Source organism: Castor canadensis, chromosome 1, assembly GCF_047511655.1.
Source record: "Castor canadensis chromosome 1, mCasCan1.hap1v2, whole genome shotgun sequence".
NCBI classification, from domain to species: Eukaryota; Metazoa; Chordata; class Mammalia; order Rodentia; family Castoridae; genus Castor; species Castor canadensis.
In genome coordinates, this window is record NC_133386.1 from 89,947,802 (window position 1) to 89,969,264 (window position 21,463).

Genomic DNA, 21,463 nt, shown 5'->3' on the forward strand with positions numbered 1-21,463 from the left:
TCCCAGCTACAATGGGAGGCCTAAAATAGTAGAATTACAGTCCAAACCAGGTGGGCAAAATGTGAGGCCATGTGTCCAAAATTACCAGAGGAAACGGATTAAAAGTGGCTCAATTGGTAGAGCATCTGCCTAGTAAGTATGAAGCCCTCTTTTCAAACCCCAGTACTGATCCCCACTACCAAAAAAATAAGTAATTGAGAGCTGGAGGCATCACAAAGTGGTACAACACCTGCCTGCAAGTACTATGCCCTGAGTTCAAACTTTCAGTACCACCAAAAAAAAAAAAAAAGTGTTCAACACCATTTGAAACTCTAGGTAGATCATGTAAGAGATGTATAATCAATGTATCACAGATAAAACCAGGGTGTTTATCACTACAGACCACAAATGACCAATATATGACCATATACTTATAATAACTTCTGCTTTCTAATTTCAGAAGCCATTCCTGTAAAGGCTATGACAGTATAACTTAAAATATCAAAATACGTTATTTGTTCATTCTGAAAATAATGGATTGCCATTTTAACATACTCTCGATTTACTCATCATGGATAAAGATATTGTTGTAAAAGAATTGGTAAAATATATGGAACATGAGCAGAGTGCCCCCTGGAAATCTTCAGTTCTAATCCTATCTCTGTTTTTAACTAGTTTAGTGGCTTTAAAAAACTCCACTCATCTGAGCATAATTCCACAAACAAATGAAGTTGTGTGCCATTATAGGTAATTTGATCCCCAGAGAATTAAATCAAACTTTTAAGAGATAGACAATCCAATGTGAGGTTTATGGATACTCCTCAAAGATTTTATCATGATCATTTTTGTCCATTTTGCAGTTTTAATTTGGAGAGTATCTCAAGGGTTATAGAGAGCAGATGTTGACTTAAAGAATAATGACATAATTGATGCTTGTTTAGAATGGCTCATGAATATTTGTGTTTCTCTCTCTTGAAACAAAACGTATATGTAGCTTTAGGAATCATGCTGTTCAAAATTCTTTAGAGTTTATGATCAAAGCATATCCTAAAATTTAGATTTGGAATTCTGATTATTTTTATACATTCAAACAAAAGTCTCTGTCTACATGGAAGACTCATGGTAAAACATTTTTCAAAGCCTCAAAAACATAATAGAAGACTTTCAGGGATTCATTGAATATACTGTGCTTAATTTCTAACATCTTTTGAAGATCTAAACAAATCTTTTCTCAGTGAGTTGTTTAAAACCTCTAGTTCTTAAAATTTCAGCTTATCAGTTTAGATGGTTGTGTTTCAACTTGAAATCCTTATGTTAAAAATTGATGTGGTTGCTATAAAGCTATAAGTTAATAAGTAGAAGACAATAAATGTAGTCAATAATTTATTCTAAAATTTAAATTATGCAGTGACTATATCAGTGTATATTTATAGTTACAAGTGACCATACCTGAATAAATCCCTGAATCCTTGCCACATATTGGAGAAAAAGATTCATTATACTGATAGTATTAGAAAGTACTCAGTATTTCCATATTCTTCTTGTCATCTCTAAAAGAAATTATCAAGTACAGATAGATGCCTTTAGAAACTATGATTAATTATCCTTCAAGGAATAAAATAATCTGGGAATTTTAAACTAGATATGAACTACATCCCCACCCTATGTAAAGGTATTCTAGTGGATTCAAATTTTCAGAGACTCTTGTGGGTTTTTTCATACTCACTGGGATCCAAGCAAATACAGGCAAGAATTCAGTCTTCTATTTTTTGAGCTTGGGGTATTTGTTTTCTTTTGGTTCACTGACTGATGGTGTTTTTTAATGGCTTCAGCTTTTTGTGAGTGCCTCGACTCCAGAATCCCATTGTATGTACTCAGCAGCAGTTGCCCTCTACTTTTTATAGAGATGGTCAGGCAAAACCCAAATTATTAATCACATCGGAACTGAGAAATTTCCCAGATGGAATAGGTATGGCACTGTCAGACAAATCATCTTTTTTGTATTCATTCTTTTTAAATTATTTCTATTCCCAGAGATGACCTTGTTTTCCACAATTTTGTGACTGTATCTACATGAGCCTTTGAGGGAGCATGTGTTTTAATACTTTTGGGTATCTTCTAGTGAGGTGGTTGAATTGTTCATGCAGTTCTTCATCATATTAGAAACCTATGTCATTTTATAACTTTTTTTTGGTTAGCCACTTAATATACCAAGGCAAAAACCATACTGAACAATGAACAGACACCAAAAACACTAAGGACATGAATGGAAACAGGTCATGCTAATAGGAGGTCACTAATGGGAGAGGAAAGATAAAAGAAAGAAGTAAAGAAGATGAATACAGTTGATGTTCTTTTTATACAAGAATGAATATAGATTATTTAAACCTGTTGAAGTCACCATAAGAAGGAGACTAAGGTAGAAAGGAGAGAAATTAAGGAGATGAACCAATTTGTGTTACAACACATATAAAACGTAGAAATGTCACAATGAAACTCCCTGTATAGCTATCTTAAACAAATAAAAATGTCTTTTTTCAAAAATGGAGAACAGGTGGTAAAACAGGTACTGGCTGGGGGTTGGTATTTGAGAGAAGTTGGAGGATATAATCAAAGTGTGTGGGAGGATGAATATGATGGGAATATTATGTACTTATGTATGAAAATGGAAAAATGATACCTGTTGAAACTATTCTAAGAAGAGGGTAGAGGATAATGGAGAATGATGGAGGGGGTGAGTTTAAGATACATTGTAAGCACTTTTGTCAGTGTCAGAATGTACCCCCGGTACAATAATAATGTGGTAATAAAAATAAAATTTAAAAATATATTTGGAAAGTTTGTTGGTGTGTAGTGTGAGATAAGACTCTTAAGTGGGAAAAATCAGTTTTCCATTTATTAGTAACATTAACTCCTTAGGTTTGTAATGTTTATTTATATACTTTTCACATAAGTAGCATTTGTTCATTAATTTGCCTATCAATTCTTGCCCTGCTACTGCACATAATTTAGTAACTTAGCTTTATTATCTACTTTAATGCCTAATTGTTTAACTGTTTCAGTAGGTGATTCTTCCTGTTTTCACTTCTGAATGTCTTTGAGATAATTTTTTTAAAGTTCAGAAGTAAAACTATATGGTCTTGACTGAGAATTTTTATTGAATATAGTGGACCTTTAAAATAGCATTCTCATTTCTGTTTTCACTCAAGAACACTTTTTTTTTTAAATTATGTCTTTGAGTTGAAAGCTCTTTATGGTTTATTGCTCCCATTATTTATATTTATTATCTTTTCTCATCATTTTCATTTCTTTGCCCTTCCCCATTACATAGCAAGTGAACTTCTCAAGTTGTTCCTTCATAATTACTCAGTTTTTTGTAATATTGGTTCTTCAGTTTTTTATCGTCAGTGTTTATCAGTTTCCCTGTTAAAAATCCAATTCTCATAATTCTTTCCTCCTTTCACCACAGTCTATTGTATTTCATTCCTCATTGTCTTTTTCTGTAAGTCAGTGTGTGTTTTCTTCTCTTTTTCTTATCAACTCTTCATAATGGATATGTGTACTTTCATGCCACCCAGCATCTCAAACTATCTTCTGTCTGGTTATTCTGGTTTAATTTTCAGTCTTGCTCTTCCTTCTTATATTTAAGGTACTATTTTCTTACGTCAGTAGGTGTTTTTCATAAGATCTGTTTTGTTTTATTTAGTTATTTTCTTATAGTTGGATTTTTCCTTTTCACTTATGCTCTAATGAGGAAATTACCTTTGGAACTGACTGGGATTTCCCCACAGATGTTCATATAGATTGGCCCTCTCTGCCTGGTGGTAATACACTTAGGTACCAGTAAATACCAGCCCTTTCCACTTTCATTAGAGTAGGTTGTAGAACTTCTGCTCATTCTTTTTCAGTGGACCCCAACATGGACTTCTGTAAATGTTGGCTATAGTACCTTGATGAGTTTATGCAGCACAGACTGGTATTGTGATAATAATATTGACACTTCTATGGCTTTGGCTATATCCTGCAGTGTATTCAGCATTAGTGCCCCTCAATCCTCCACCCCATTGTTAGAAAAATCCTGAAGAATTTGATGGGGAGGAGCAGGTTGTATTTCTTCCTCAGTCTTTGGCTTAGAACTCCTTTTTCCATTATAGATTCTTGAGTGAGTAATTGGAGGACTTGTGTTGAAAATCATTTTCAACAGAATCCCTATCACTCATAAGGGTTCTGTACTTTTATTAGGATTGAAAGGAGTGAGGGAGTATAACTTTACTTATTTACTTTTGTGAGTTAATAAAAAATGGAAAATGCATTCAAATAAAACAATCAGTGGTGATTTTTCTAAAAGTTTTGATATGATGCATTGGATCATTACATACAGAACAAACAGGTGTGACAGGACCAGGTGCACAATCACTGTCAGAATAATTCTGTGCCTCAGATTATAATTAATTGAAGAGATTCTTTGAGAAAGGGAATAAAGCCAATTATTTTTTCTTTATTTGGCTGTTCTAACAATAAAATGCCAATTTAATATGATTAGTTCTTTTTTCCATAAGCAGAAGAATGTAGTGCTACAGTTTTAATAACTGTTCTGAAACAGTTATTATGCTGAAAAGAAGGCATCAGAGTCATTTTAAATATCATGAAAAAATTTCAAATGTATATAAGTAATATACCTTTCCTGATTGTTTTTCTCTTATTCTTGATGTCAAGTAAAATCATACTTGTTCTGAATAATTATTTTGGAGGTACTAGAATTTGAACTCAGGGCCTCACTGTTGCTAGGCAGGTGCTCTAACCAGTTGAGCCACTCCATTTACTCTGTTTTTGTGTTGGGTTTTTTCAAGATAGGGTCTCACAAACCATCTGCCAGGGCTGGCTTCAAACTGCAATCCTCCTGATCTCTGCTTCCTGAGTAGCTAGGATTATAGGTATGAGCCACTGGCACCCAAGTTGTTCTGAATAATTTTTGATACAATTAAAGCCTTACGCTTTATGTGATGATTTCTCTAACCTCTATATACAGGAACACAGATCTCCTTTTTATTCCTACTGTGTATTACACACATTAACACATTTTATTGGAAAGAGTAAATATGATTTTAATTCAGCATTGTTACATTTGTTTCTGTGTACTGAGGTTAATCCCCCCAAAAAAGTCTTACTCATTCTTTTATTTCTCCATCTATGAAAAATAATAAAAATGTTTATTGAATGAGGATTTTCACTTTAAATTAAAAGGTAACCATCCATATCAGCCATCCCCACCCTGAAACACACTTGTTTTCTAAGTTGTGATTCACTCAGAATTAAAAAGGAAAAGAGTGAAGAAAAGAACATTGGAATTTCTGTCTCCTCTTCACCTTATGTATCTTCACTTTATATAGGAATCCTTTGATTCCTAAAAAGAATGATATCAGATAAAAGACTTATTTGAGGTTTCTTTTTTGACAACATAGGAGATGTTCATGGCACATGTTGGATGCTTTAAAAGTACTCAAATGAAGGAATAGAAAACAACCAAAAGGATAGTGTTAGAGAGAGGAATTATAAATGATCTTGGGATGTGAACTGACAATCCCAGAGAATAAAAGAAAGATAGGAAGAAGGAAAGCTGCATTCTGGGTAGAGATTTTAAGATTTCAGTACTGGAACACTTCTAGTTGTCGAATGAAGTAAGTGTGTGAGTTTTTATAGTTGACTAGGTCAAGAAATTGTTCACTTAGGGGGCCTTAGATAACTCAACCACAGCATAGGAATTGTTCATGATAGCAAAATGTAAAGCAGAGGAAAAGGAGGCCTGAGAGACAGGTGCTTGTTACTTTCACTAGTGCCTTCAGAGTGATGGGCACACTGTATCTCAATAAGTGGATGAAAATTTTTAAAAATTCTTTAGAAAAGTAGAGAAGAAAGCAGTATAGGAATATATCACTAAGCCTACCTGTGGCCCACAAACTCAGCTCTGCTGTGACATCTTGGAAGGTGGGTTTAGTGTCTGTGTCAAGGCACACCCATATCTTCTGTTAAGTAGTCCTACTTCCTTCTCAACTAGATTGCCACCCTGTAAGCTCCTTCTCAAGAAAACTTTAGAATTGGCACAATAAGTGCAGAGCCTAGATTCTGTGAGGTCAAGGAAGCAAATCTCTAATTATGATTTGCTATCTTTTTTTTTTAAAGGAGAAGATTGATTTATTCCTCTACTCAGTCCCTCTTCCCCCAAAAGCAGAGCCCAATGACCAAAACCTGAGGGTTTGCAGATCCCAGAAAGTAAAAGTCAAAGTGTCCAAGTCAGAGGTTCCAGATCAGACATCAGTCAGAATTCAAGGTTCATATACATCCTTAGGTTTCACTCCCAAGCCCTGGCCTTCTCCTCTTGCCTTCTGTTCTCCCTCCAGCATAGTGTAGGCCGCCCCCCCTCCCAGAGGCTCGCTCTTTCCCAGACACAGCCCGAGTATCCCTAGCTGGGAAGTGTATGACTCGGGGCTGAGGTGCTGATCTGTAGCCTAACCCTTCTTGGTCCCTCTTGAGGACAGTTGGGATAGGGTTGGCACGGCCTTCACCCCGGGGTCCCAGTCCTTTTCCTGGCTCCCAGCCCCCCCTCAGCAGCAGCTGGAAGCCAGGGCTAGAGGTAGGCACCCCAAAAGGAAGATTGGGGGGCCTGGGACCCCTGGACAATGACAGCAAGTGAGCAGTAGATGTGTGGTGGTTGGAGTCTTCAAAGTGGGCACTACAAGTCTCACAGTACTGGGGAGAGGGCAAAGGGGACTGGTTCTCTGGGCTCCTTGTCTCTCCATGGCTCTCCCTAACCATGCGGGCCACTTCAGGGAAGCCTGCTTCTTCAGCCAGCTGAGCAGCATCCTTGCCACCTAGCTCACAGACCCCCCACCCAGGCAGCCCCTTGGCCCAGGAGATAGTGCACAGCAGCCCTCTGGCCTGCTCTGGAAGCACACATCAAAGGAGTCCACCAGAAGGCATCCCGGGCATTGATATTCCCTCCAGCTCCCCCTGCCTCTTGTGGCTCCAACAGCCTTCGAAGTTCTGCCAGGTCCCCCTCCTGAGCTGCTTTCAGTATCCACTGCCTTATCTTGTTCTCAGCCCCAAGGAATCTCCCTTGTCCTGGTCTTCCTGATACTTCGGCTGTCACACCTTCTGGTGTAGCCTGCCTCATCATTCTTATTTTTTTCCTCTTTCTCTCTCGGGCAGACTCAGGTGAAGATCTCTGGGGCTCAGAGGCACTGCTTTCATCTGCAATCAGGGCCTCATAGAAAGCCCGGGCTGCGGCCCCATCCAGAGTGGGCTCTGGCTCCTCAGACTGTGACTGCTGCTGCCTGTCCTTCCAGAGGTCACTGGGGTCAGTGGCTGGGGTGAATGCGATAAGAGATGGCTTGGACATGGCTTTGGGGAGAACTGAGAAAAGGAAAACTTAACTAGGCAAAGAAAAGGTGAGACAAACAGCCCAATCCCTCCAGAGACCTTCTGGGATGAGGAAAAGCAGCCTTAGAATAAAAAATGCTGCTCTACCCCCTGCAGGGCCCAAGGCCAATGCAGCACATATAAAGCACAGACTCCTCTAGATTAGCAAACCCTGCCCCTTAGTAAGTTTTTAAAAAAAAAATCTCCATGGGGGTTGGTTGTGTGTGTGTGTGTGTGTGTGTGTGTGTGTGTGTGTGTGTGTTTGTGTGTGTGGCTCAGTGGTAGAACATTCATGAGGCCCTGGGTTCTATCCCCTGCACATTAAGAAATATCAGCCCGGCCTTTTAAATCTTCCTCGATCGTATTTTGAGGTATCTTCTTCCCAAACAAAAACAGACATGACATTATCCAGGAAAACTGCGGTATTACTTTGTGGCTTCCGCACGGCAAAATGGCGCTTTGCTCCTGCCTCATGCCAGGGACCGGGAGAAGCATGGGCTCCGTCGTGGCCGACCTGATTCGGAGGAAGTGCCTGACAGGAGAATAAGGGTCCAGTAGGTTGTCCCGGGAGAGGCAGAGGAAACCACAGTGGAACCTCGGGTGGGGAGCAGCGGGGAGGGATTCTGCCGCTTGCTCCTGTCTCTGCCCCATCCAAGTCCCTCCATCCAGCGAACGTAATGCTGTTTGATGATTTGCTATCTTAATTAGAATGCTACAGTACTTGTGTTTTTACTTATTAATCATACTACTCCGAATGTGAACTGTAGCTTCTTTAAAAACTATATTGTTGCCCATTGTTATTAATGTAATGATATTTCTTTAACTCTTACTGTGAAGCAAGTATGTTGTTGAATAACCTGCGATAAAGCACAAGGGACAGACACTTAAGAGTTTATTGTGAAAAGAAATGCTTGTTTGCTGCAGCATCCAAACCAAAGTAGATCATTGCTAATTATTTTGAATGCACACATAAAATAATTATTGAAGATACAGGCCACTATGTTATTTAATGTATTCAGACATTTATAAAGAAAAAGTTAATATTTTAATGGAGAGAGTCAGTTTAAAGGTATTTGGAGAAAAGAAAATTTTTAAGATGGCTGGCATTGTCCAAACAACCTCACAGAAAAAAAATGCTTTACACCTCATAGGAGGGAGGGTGGTGCTCTACCAGGACAGGCAGACATGCTGATGATATAGCATGGTTCTGGGCAGGCGACAAGGATGCATAGCTGCATTTCTGTTTTCTATGCAAAAGCACATTCCATATTTTGCTAATGCTGTCCTTGGAGATTACAATTTTAACTGTAGCCTGTGGTTTATGTCTTTTATATAGGCATAGTTTCTTTTTTGGTCTATTTTCTTTAAAGTGCTAAGGTGATCCAAGAATGTAAATCAGGAAAAACTATGAAGTTCAAAGAAATTTATGAAGTAAGTCCTCTGCTCTACATACCCTTGGTGATTATGGAGCTGTAGCACATGCCACAGAGCAGTCTTGGCAAGGCAAAGGAATAATTCCATGTTATTCTCTGTAATAGTGTAAGAAAACCTCTCTGATTTAGTCAATGAATGTTTATTCCTAAAAATATGACACTTGTTTGGTAGAATTGCTATTTTATACAATATTATGTTAAAAGTTGAGGCAGTGTATCCATGAACAATATGTGGCAGATTGATTTAAAATGCTTACTTATGCACATATCTAATATTAAAGTACAAAAGCAGTGTCAGAATTTGGTAAAAAGTAATAGCAATTTTATTTCCGTTTCCATCCTAGACATGTAGAAAACGTTTAAGCATGTGAGAGAATAACTGTATTATACATTCTGTTTCATTTAGTCTTTAAAAGAATAGTTTATTGAAAGGCACCTACTGAACTTGGAATAGGGATTTGAAAGGGAAAAGTAGTGATGACTTCTGAAAGAGTGAACTTCTATTCTTACTACGGTTATTTGGCAATGGCCTAGAGACACATTATATTTCAAATGCAACTTAACTTGCTTATTTGCAAATGGGTCTAGGACATCATTTTAAAAATGAATCAAACATCAAAGTTCTATACGTAAGTGGGCCAGATCAGGGATTCAAATATATCATACACTTTCACTTGAATTTTAATCAAACACACCTTTAACTTGAATATTGTATTTTTTATTTCTTTTCTGTAGAAATAAAACTGTCTTCTGAGTATAATAGCTTTACAGTACAGTTTAAAATTTCTCCCTGTTAGAAAGCTGAGCATCAATTGCCCTATGTCAGAAAATCTCACAAGTCCATAGGACATGGCAAATGTTAAAAATAAGCAAATGAGCTGGGCACCAGTGACTCATACCTGTTATTATAGCTATTCAGAAGGATCACAGTTTGAAGCCAGCCCGGGCAAATAGTTCTCAAGATGCTATCTCGAAAAACTCTTCACAAAAATAGGGCTGGTGAAGTAGCTCAAGGTGAAGGCCCTGGGTTCAAGCCCCAGTGCAATAACAATAATAGTAATAATAAGCAAATGACAACAAAACAAAAAAATTGCATAGAAAAACTTTATCATTTTAAGGTGAGGACAGCTTAAAATATTTATTCTTTACAACAAAAAGGTTTTAATGTACACTTCAATTCAGAAAAGCTAGCAAAGTAATTTCAATTTTTTCATAATAAACTAATATGAGTAAGTCCAGCTTAAAGACTAGATTTGTTTTGTGGTATATGTCTCTTAGAATTTAGTCCAAACCAATAAGTATTTTATTACAATCTATATTCAATGTTCAATATTAGATTTTTGAGATTCACGAAGCAAAAATAAGACCTACTCATTTTGTCAAAGGGTGAAGAAGTTCATTGCTATTTGTGTCTGTGACATGAGTCATGAAGATGTTTTCAGTAGAGCCTTGTGGATTACCCATATTTCTTTCAATTTTTTCATATTTATATAGAACAGAAGAGCAAATGTTACTCATACACCTGAACGAGTCACCTGATTCATTCATAGCAGTATCATGTATAACATATATACACAATATATAATACATATATAAATTATATATTAATATATTATAATTTTAATATAAATATGTAATTTACATATATTTAATATATATGATGTATGTTAATATATAATTTATATATATATTACCCTGAAATTTTATATGTCTTGATTCCTTTTTTGAATCAACATGGTTTATAAATAAATGCAAAACTTTTATAGAACAATAGCTAATTTTAAAGTGTTTGTATGTAAACTATGTGTAGAAAGAGAAGTGAATTTATCAGTGTGTTAAAACCTATTCTTCTATTATTTCCTTTGCATTGAGGACATCAAATGCTACATTGTTTTTTTTTGGGGGGGAGGTTTCTTGCTATCCTCATACCTCCTTTGTATGCTCTCACCTTATCATATGATCCAGTCTCCTTGTTGTGTTTGCCCTTGATCTAAAGTCCGCATATGAGGGAGAACATACGATTTTTGGTCTTCTGGGTCAGTTAACTTCGCCCAGGATGATGTTCTTCAGTTTGGAACTAGAGAAAAGGTTAGTTCAAGAAGAATTAATTTAGAATGTACCACATATGTACAGGAAAGCAATGTGAGTAAACTCCCTGTATAGCTATCCTTATCTCAACTAGCAAAAACCCTTGGTCCTTCCTATTTTTGCTTATACTCTCTCTTCAACAAAATTAGAGATAAGGGCAAAATAGTTTCTGCCTGGTAGCGAGGGGATAGGGGGGAGATAGAGGGGGTGGGGGGAAAGGGAGGGGACAGGGGAAGGGGGGAGAAATGACCCAAACATTGTATGTACATATAAATAAAAGAAACTTTAAAAAACCTGTTCTTATTGTGTGACTATTTATGTCTATCCAGAATTCATATGTTGAAACCATAGTATATGTGATACTAGTAAGAGGTGAGGCCTTTGGGGAGGTGACTTAATTCATGTGAGTAGAGCCCTCAAGAATGAGATTAGTCTCTTTATAAAGAAAGTCTAAAGGAACTGCTTTACCCATTCTATGATGTGAGGACTCAAGTAGAAGGCACTATCCATGAGGAAAGGAATCTGATAGGTACTAAATATGCTGGCTTCTTGATGTTGGACTCCTAGCCTCCAGAACTATGAGCAGTAAGGTTCTGTTGTTTATAACTTTATTAGTTTATGGCATTTTGTTATGGAAGCCTGAACAGGCTAAGGCACCTACCTAGCACACTTTCATTGACCTTGCAATCTTTTCTAACGGTGATGTACTGGCAGCATAGAACTGATGGACTTCAAGTTAGTGCTGCCCACAGAATAATAGGTCACAGAAGATTAAGCTGTCATGAGGACTTTCTAGGTAGATGTTGTGCTGGAAGCATTTCTGTCCTGTACCATATATATCTCTTCATTCTCAAAACCTTATGAGAAACTGACAGTAAATATTTTTGTCTTGATTCAGGTGGTATTTAAAGGATTTGACTTACAGTGGCTTTGTTTTTTAACTTAACACAATTGATACATATTTCTGTACCTCCTGTATTCAAGATCTTAAAGAATGAGTAGAATATAAAGATAAACAGAAGAGAATTACAGACGTGGAAAAAAACATGAACAAAAAAGACAAGAAACACTAGATATGTTTATTCTTGAGGTCAACTGGTTTACAGTCTTAATAATGAACTTTTCATATATTGATTTCTTAAAACCCATCAGCTTCAATTAAATTTTGAGTTGACCTTTTACCCACACACTTGTCATTTGGATAATATTGGTTCATTGACTTACGTAAACTTTCCAACTGTTGACACATTTCATTATACATAATGTTAAAAAAAATTAGGCTTGTTAATATTACCTTTGATCGCAATAGAAAAGTCTTTAACTACTAGGAAGCAATCAGGGGCACAGTGGGCACTGTGATGGATACAAGTTTTTCAAACTTCAGAGTTTTGCCTGAAAGTTTGAATTAATCATCAGCAACAAATGTGGATAATTGGTGTTCTTTGAAGTTTCAGTCTCACTTCATTCTCAGATGTCTGTTAGATATTCTTTCAAGTAAAAATGATGCTTACTATAAAAAGAAGTTAGTTCATCTTCGAAACTAAACAATTACCTCAAGTTGTTTTTCTGGTGAAAACCATTTTGCTTAAGTATGCAGAAGAAGTGCTTAATGTGTGCTTCATATTCTGTCACATAGAATATTAAAAAGATGTGCACTCAAGGATTGATATTTAACCAAATTAGCAATTTTTGTGGCCCATCAAGGACTCTTTTGAAACCAGAATTTTTGTTTCTTTTTTTTTTTAATTTTTATTAGTATTGTATGCTACTTGATAAAGAAAACAATGGTTACTTGTACAATTTAGTAATAATGCTTTCTCTTGGAACTAAGATGCCAGTTTTTTTAAATTTTTTATTCATTTATTCACATGTGCATACATTGGACCATTTTTCCCCCCATCCCCTGCCCCTTCCCTCTCCCCCCAACCCCTCTCGCTTCCAGACAGAACCTGTTCTGCCCTTATCTCTAATTTTGTTGAAGAGAAGACATAAGCAATAGTAAGAAAGACAAAGCGTTTTTGATAATTGAGATAAAGATAGCTATACAGAGAGATTCCTAGCATTGCTTCCATGTACAAATGTGTTACAACCCAAGTTGATTCATCTCTACCTGACCTTTTCAAAAGTTCCTGATTCCTTTTCCGTATTGACCTCTGAACCTTTAAGGTTTCTGTATTAGCTCCTCTGCAGTGGGGACATCAAACACTTTCATGTTTTGGTTATCTAACTATCCTCATACCTCCCATTTGTGCTCTCCCCTTGTCATGTGACCCAAGTCCAACAACATTAGTGCCTTTGCCCTAGATCTAAAGTCTGCATATGAAGGAGAACATATGATTTTTGGACTTCTGAGCCTGGCTTACCTCACTCAGAATGCTGTTCTCCAGTTCCATTCATTTACTTGTGAATGATAAGATTTCATTCTTCATGGCTGAGTAAAACTCCATTGTGTGTAAGTACCACATTTTCTTAATCCATTCGTCAGTAGTGGGGCATCTTGGCTGTTTCCATAACTTGGCTATTGTGAATAGTGCTGCAATAAACATGGGTGTGCAGGTGCCTTTGGAGTAACTTGTGTCACATTCCTTTGGGTATATCCTGGGGAGTGGGATTGCTGGATCATATGGCAGATCTAAGTTTAAATTTTTAAGAAGCCTCCATATTGTTTTCCAGAGTGGTTGTACCAGCTTGCATTCCCACCAGCAGTGTACAAGAGTTCCTTTTTCCCCACATCTTCGCCAACACCTGTTTTTGGCAGTGTTTTTGATGATGGCTATTCTAACAGGAGTGAGATGGAATCTTAGTGTGGTTTTGATTTGCATTTCCTTTATGGCTAGAGATGGTGAGCATTTTTTCATGTGTTTTTTGGCCATTTGAATTTCTTCTTTTGAGAAAGTTCTGTTTAGTTCAGTTGCCCATTTCTTTATTGGTTCACTGATTTGGGAAGAGTTTAGTTTCTTAAGTTCCCTGTGTATTCTGGTTATCAGTCCTTTGTCTGATGTATAGCTGGCAAATATTTTCTCCCAGTCTGTGGGTGGTATCTTTGTTTAGAGACCATTTCTTTTGTTGTGCAGAAGCTTTTTAATTTAATGAAGTCCCATTTGTCCATCCTCTCTCTTAGTTGCAGAGCTGCTGGGGTTCTATTTAGGAAGTCCTTTCCATACCTATTAATTCCAGAGTATTCTCTGCTCTATCCTGTACCAACTTCAGAGTTTTGGGTCTGATATTAAGGTCCGTGATCCATTTTGAGTTGGTACTAGTACAGCGTGATAAACATGGATCATTTCAGTTTTTTGCAGAAGGATAACCACTTTTCCCAGCAACATTTGTTGAAGTGGCTGTCTTTTCTCCATCATATGTTTTTGGTGCCTTTGTCAAAAGTAAGGTGGTGATAGCTGTGTGGATTCATATCCAGGTCCTGTCTTCTGTTCCACTGGTATTCATGTATGTTTTTGTGCCAGTACCATGCTGTTTTTGTTGCTGTTGCTTTGTAATATAGTTTAAAGTCAGGTATTGTGATACCTCCAACATTGCTCTTTTTGCTGAATATTATCTTGGCTATCACAGTCTCTTGTGTTTCCAAATGAGTTTTAGGGTAGATTTTTCAATCTCTGTGATGAATGTCATTGGGATTTTGATGGGAATTGCATTGAACATGTAGATTGCTTTTGGTAGTATAGCCATTTTTACTATGTTGATTCTACCAATCCATGAGCATAGGAGATCTCTCCACCTTCTGAAGTCTTCCTCTGTCTCTTTCTTCAGGGGTTTGTAGTTTTCCTTGTAAAGGTCATCACATCCTTTGTTAAGGTTACTCCTAGGTATTTGATTTTTTTTTTGAGGCTATTGTAAATGGAATTGTTTTCATGTATTTTTCTCAGTTTGTTCATTATAATTTTTTATGTTGATTTTATATCCTGCTACTTTTCTATAGCTGTTGATGATGTCTAGGAGTTTTTGGGTAGAGTTTTTTGGGTCTTTAAGATGTATGATCATATCATCTGCAAATAGGCATATTTTGACATATTTTACCTATTTTTATTCCTTTTATTTCTTCTTCTTGCCTAATTTCTTTGGATAGGACTTCTGTGATTATGTTGAATAGTAGTGGGGATAGTGGGTACCCTTGTCTCATTCCTGATTTTAGGGGGAATGGTTTCAGCTTTTCACTATTAAGTATAATGTTGGCTGTAGGTTTGTCATATATAGCCTTTGCAATGTTGAGGTACATTCCTTCTATTCCTAATTTTATCTCTCTATTGATAGTGTTCTCTGTTTCACTTTGGTGTTTATTTAGGGCCCCTATAAGTTCATTTATTTGTTTTTGTGTCTTCTCATAGTCTTTTATTTTGTTGTCTTGGAATTTCTTGAGTGCCTCCTGTATGTTTTGGTTGACCATGTCTAGTAACATCTCCATGGAATTCTCAGTGATTGCTTGCAGGATTTCTTCTTCCAGAATGTTCTTATGGGCTTCATTGGGTTCCTTGGCATAGTTTATCCTTGTTTTGTTGGAGTCTGGAACTGAGTATCTGTTTTCTTCATTTACTTCTGAATCCTGTACTAATTTATTTGGGGGGTGGGGAATAGTTTCCATCCCTTTTTCATCTTCCCATCGCTCCATTTAGTGCTGTTTCTGTCCCTGGTGTGTGTAATTTAGTATTAGCTAACTTAGAATAGTAAAAGTAATAAAACAAACAAAGAAGGAAAAAAAAGAAAAAGGAAAAAAAAAAAAAGAAAGAACCAAAGAAATCAACAGGGAGAGGTAGTGGAGAAACAAACAGGGAACAAGACGAACAAACATTAAAAAAAAAAATTCCAGGTTCAGGAACAATAGAATTTCAGTCTTAGTAGTACTAGTGTTACTCCTTCAGCATCCAGTCCTGGCGTTGGTATTTAAGCAATGTCTTAAATACCAAGTGGTTGGGGAGACTTGCCAGTTTTTTTCTTGCCTTTCAGCAGCAGCTGCTTAGTCAGCTGCTCCCTCAGTGAGGTGTGGCTTGTCCTCAGGTTCCAGAGATCAGCTTCGTGGCCCACTAGCCGTCCTGCTTGGGAGTTGGGTTTTCTCTGCGTTGGTTTATTGGGGGCTTGTTTCTTTGCCTCGCATCCTTACTCTGGGGCAAGGTCAGAGATCCGTCAGCTGGCTCTCTGCTGTCAATGCATTATGCTGGTTTGCTGACTGTTTTTCAACTTCGCAACATCATTTGACTTTGGATGTTGCTCACTGACTCAGGAGATGACCTTTGTGGACTGCTATCTGCCCTATTTCAGGCAGCGGCTTATCACCTGCCCACTGTCAGCCCTTCTACCTTTCCAGTGTTTGTTTGCTGAAAGTTCCTTCTGAGATCAGGTCCTTTGCCCTCCCCCTTTCTCTGGTGTGCTCAAAACACCCCTCTGCTGCATGTCCTTTTCAGTTCCTTATTTATTATTCAGGTTTTTTTTTTTTTTTTTTGCAGGGCAGGGGTCAGTCTTCCCATTGGGCTGTGCTGGTTTATCCCGGGGTAGCTGTGGTAATACTGCATGCCGCTTACTTGCTCACCTGTTGGTCTGCATTTCCCAAGCAGGTTTGGAGCCAGTGTCTGGTGGCACAGGAGCCCTCCTATTTTCTCAGTGTAACATGGTGTGGAGAAGCTTTGTATGGGCTGGGGGTTCAGTGTGTCGGAGTTTTGATTCTCTTTGGTGGATTTTTTTCTGCCAAGTGTGGCTGCAGCATCTCAGCAAAATTTTTGATTTATGGAGCTCACTCTGTCTGCTTCTGCCCTCTAGTCACTATCTTGGATTCCCCCCATACTGTTTTACTCACCTTTGCTTATATATGAATGAGTGTTTCTGAACACAGTTGAAAAGACAAATAATTCTAAATTTTATTCTGATGATTTTGACTTCAATAACCCCCCAAAAAGGTTCTCAGACCCATATAAGATTCCAAACCACACTTTGAGAACTTCCTATCTGTCTTAGTCTGTTTAAGCTGCTGTTAATAACATGCCATAAACTGGACACATTGTAAATTTCAGACATTTATTTATCACAGTTCTGAATGCTGGAAAGTCCAAGACCAAGAAAGTGACAGCTGTTTCTTAGTTCATAGGCAGCAGCTTCTCACAGTGTCCTCACCTGTGTAAGGAAAGAATGAGTTCCTTTGGACCTGTTTTATAAGGGTATTAATCCCATTCACTATAGGTCCCACCTACAAATTCTGTCACATCAGTGATTAGGTTTCACTTATGAATATTAAGGTGAAGCAAACATTCAAACTATAACTCTGTATATAGGAAAAGGAATCTATCCATGTAGCCATTAAGTCAGATCAATGCCAACAAAACATCAGTTTGGGGACTTAGAGCATTGTTCTCTAGCACATTGTAGCTCATAGTATCATAGAGCATCAAGGGAAAATAAAAATCATCTTGCCTGACTCTGCATTTTATTAATGAGCAGCAAACTCCACACAGATTCTGTGACTTGCCCAATAACAGCAGCAAAAAATGAAAGTCCTATTCTATCTGCAATTTCAGTGTTTTGTGGCTTTAGGGTAACATTTAATATCTTTTACTCAGTTCCTCTGTTATAACTCAATAATGACAATATCTACACTAAATAACTTAAAGGTTATGAAAAGCATATTAGACAATGTACAACCGGGTGCTCTATGATAGAGCAAGGTCTGAGGAAATCTTACTCTCTGTGACAAAGCTGAAGTTCAGTGTCTTCCAGAGGAGTTAAATCTACCCTGAGGTTTTGCATGTAGATTTCACAGTTCATTCTGTATCAAGATATATATTAGCTTCCGTGAAAAGACTAGGGAATGAGACAATGGGAGACTTGCAAAGGACACCCTAAATAAAAACTGTTAAATAAGACTTGGTTTCATGACTCATTCTTCAAAAATTTTATAATACTCTATGGAATATCCAATTAACAAACTATTCTGGTTAACTGAATTTTATGGTTAACGTAGAATTAGTTCAATATAATCAAATAGTTTACAGACAGTTATGAATCTTACATAGAGTATGGTGACTCAGGCCCTGTAGTACAAAAATAAATAAATAAAGCAAACAGAAATGAAGAGAAAAATCACTAACACACGATGCATGATTAATGTCAGCAGTAATTGTAGAGTATTCTACAGGTGACTTGTATTTATTTATTTTATGCTAATCTGAATTCACCAAATATCCATGTTATTGGGTATGTCCTCATTTAATGAGAAGAAAATGTATTATTTTCCTTTAAAGCCTAAAACAAATTATTAGAAACAGAGAAGGGAAAGTTTTGGCTAAAATGTATCTTTGCTCCATGTTTCAGGAGCTTGTCTAAGATGTTTTCTGTAAATAAGCATTGGTGGCAAGCTGCTACACTTCTGACTGAGCATGGACAGGGTATTAATAGGGACAGGCATGGTAGTGATTTGGTGCTCATACACATGTCCTGACTCCTTGCTGTGAGCCAGCACAGTGCCACATACTTGACTTACATCGTCCCATTTAGTCCTCACAACCCCTGGTGTCGAAATCACCTCTACTATTTTATAGGTGAGATGATTAATAACTTTTACAAGGTCAAAACCTGGTGTCTTAGCAGGCATGCAAACCTCACTGGTTTCAAATCACATACTTTAAAAAAAAAAATCAACCCATGAGATAATAGTGACTGTTGCCTCTTTGGAGCCCTTTCTGTGTTGGAAAACTTCTAGGTACTTAATTACTGCATTTAAGCATTGCAACAGCATATCTAAAGGAGACATATTATCCTTATAATTCTGGAACTGAGGTTCAGAGAAGATGAAAACCACTAGTTAGGGAAGCCCAAGTCTCTCTGACTCCAAACTTAGGTCCCTAATAAGTACACTTGAAAGAATAAGACGGACAAAGCATAAGACTCTTATGCTTTCCTAATGAGTTTGGGTTTAGAAAGTAAAAATTAAATGAGGAAAATTTGTATCTGTTCTGAAAAGGAATTCCAGAAAAATTTCTTCTTCCCCATTGGAAACAAATCACATTATTAAGGAAACACAACTGTGTTGGTTTGTGCATCTCATTAAAATCAGGAGATGGTAATTTATGCAGCTTAACTAGACAATTAAGTTATTTAATAGTGAGTTCGAATTCAAAATACACACTTTATGTTCTTATGAAAATACTTTGCTATTTTTCTCCGAATGAATTTTTCTTCCTCTTATATCTTGCCCTGTAAATCAGATCTTCATCCAACTGCCAGAGGTTCTACCAAAAATATTTCTCAGTCAGCTACAGTACCTTGTGCATGTAGTCCTAGCTACTCCATTTGTGGAGATGTGGTGAAAAATGGTTCAAAGCCAGCCCAGGAAAAAAGTTTGTGAGACCCCCATCTCAATCAATAAAAGCTGGGTAGGGTGGTGTATGCATGTCATCCCAGCTACATGGAAATGTGAATAGCCTGTCAAGCCCCAAGCTGGCCAGGGCATAAAGTGAGATCCTATTAGAAAAATACCTAAAGCAAAAAGGGCTGGAGGTGTGGCTTAAGTGGTAGAGCACCTGCCTAGCAAACAAAAGGCCCTGAGTTTAAACCCCAACATGGCCATAGATAGATGATTAGATAGATAGATAGATAGATAGATAGATAGATAGATAGATAGCTTTCTCTCATTTTTGTGTCCCTTGTCTTGTACCTCATCAGTTACAGGATAAACTCTTAAGTTCTTGGAACAGTAGACAAGCTTTGTGAATTAGTTCCTTCCTACCTTTCCAGCCTCATTTAACACAGTGTGTGATCCCATACGTTATTTTTTATTTACATCCTTGCCATTGTTGGTACTGTCTCTCTGCCTAGAATGCCATCCCTTCAATCTAGACTTCCTTCCCTTTGGTGACTCCTTCCAGCCCTTCAAACTGAACTCAGGGTCATACCTAAACCCTGGACTCTGTTGGGTATCCCTATCTTCTGCTCCTACAAAACCCTTTCTGTTTATGCCATTGTAGACATGTAGGATTGCCTGTATTCATCAGGAAGGACAGGCTCCATGGGATTAGTATCACCAGCACTTTAATAAATGGAGAAATGAGGAAGGCAAGAAGACTAATGTTAACCCATGTAACAGCATGAGTCCATGTAATAGCATGTTGCATGATTTGGGGAAAGTTCTTTGCTCTCCCAAGTATAGAGCAGGTTTCCTTATGTTGGCCCTTCAGGGCTACAGAGTGTATACTGCAAGGTTTAGGCTGAAGCTTAGAATCTAGGCCCAGCCCCATGACTCACACTGCACAGCTTTTGGTAAACTAAACTTCGGAACTATTTCTTTATAAAATAGAATGACATTAATGAAGCTATGTTATATGGGTGCTAAAATCAGGTATGTGAAAGAACACTGGAAACTCTACAGTAAAATTCAAATGAATATTATTAGATGTGAAGTAGAAAACAACCTGTCAAACCATGAAAATTCATGAAATGAATGCATGCATTACTTAACAATCACTTTGGGTAGACTTTGAAAAAACTAATTTTATTTTTTATTAATTTATTATTGTTGTTCTGGGGGTACATTGTGACATTTCCAAAAGTTCTTACAACATATAATAATTGAATTCACCCCCTCCGTCATTCTTTTAACATTTTAAAAACACCTAAATATTTAAATTCTAACAACTGCTTGGTGGATACTGTTGCTGCTTTTATAGAGGGAATAGCAGGTACCAATCTGAGTGTTAAGTGTTGTGCTGCCTTTTGAGTATAGCTGATGTACAATACTTCTGATAGACATCACGAAGATTTGCAGTACTTTTGGTTATGTGAATCAGTTCCTGTTTTTTTAAAATACATTTTATTTATGCATTTATTGATAAGATTAATTGTCTCTTCCTGGCTAACCTTCAATGAACTTTGTGAGATCTATTAAAATATCCACTTACGATTTTAACTGAGCTTACAATGATTCTTTAGTTTACCACACCTAGATTTTTATTGGTTGAAATGGGTTCTGAAAGTTTTTGTCCCAGCTAAGCTTAAAGGAAACCCTTCTGACCTCCACCTCCCTACAGCTGAGACTACAGACCTAAGCCATCACCATGCCCCTCTTCCATTAAAACTATTCTGTGTATGTTAATTGCCTGGTCATATTATTTATAGTCTCACTTATTTTTGCATTCACCAATTACTACCTTAGACATGTTTAATTATTTTTAAAAATATTTTATTTGCATATAATAATTATGCAGGGCATTGTGACATTTACCTATGTGCTTATAATATATCATAATTACACCTACCCCTCCTTATTTCTGCACCCTCTTCCCTTCCCCTTTCTTAGAACAATTTCGACAAGTTCCATTATTCTGTTTTCATAGACAAATACAAAATACATTGCTCATATCCACCCTCCTTCATCCTTTCTTTATACCCTGCTCCCTCCCACTGTTACCACCCTTTTATAGGCAGGACCAGTTTTGCCTTCATGTCCTTCATTTTTTTTTAAGTATATACTGAGAGTTTAGGTGGATTTTGCCTTGGTATTTCAGACTTGTATATATTGTATTTAATCAGATTAACCCCCCCTATTAATTTTTTTC

The 21,463-nt window shown here is 37.2% G+C and overlaps 1 protein-coding gene and 1 pseudogene across 4 annotated transcripts in view; one reads left to right on the forward strand and one right to left on the reverse strand.

Moving 5' to 3' along the window:
- Positions 1–21,463, forward strand: part of Mei4 (meiotic double-stranded break formation protein 4) — a 178,294-nt gene that overhangs the window by 125,633 nt on the left and 31,198 nt on the right. The gene's annotated exons all lie outside the window — the stretch shown is intronic.
- On the reverse strand, positions 6,296–7,489 carry LOC109677118 (G patch domain and ankyrin repeat-containing protein 1 pseudogene; annotated as a pseudogene).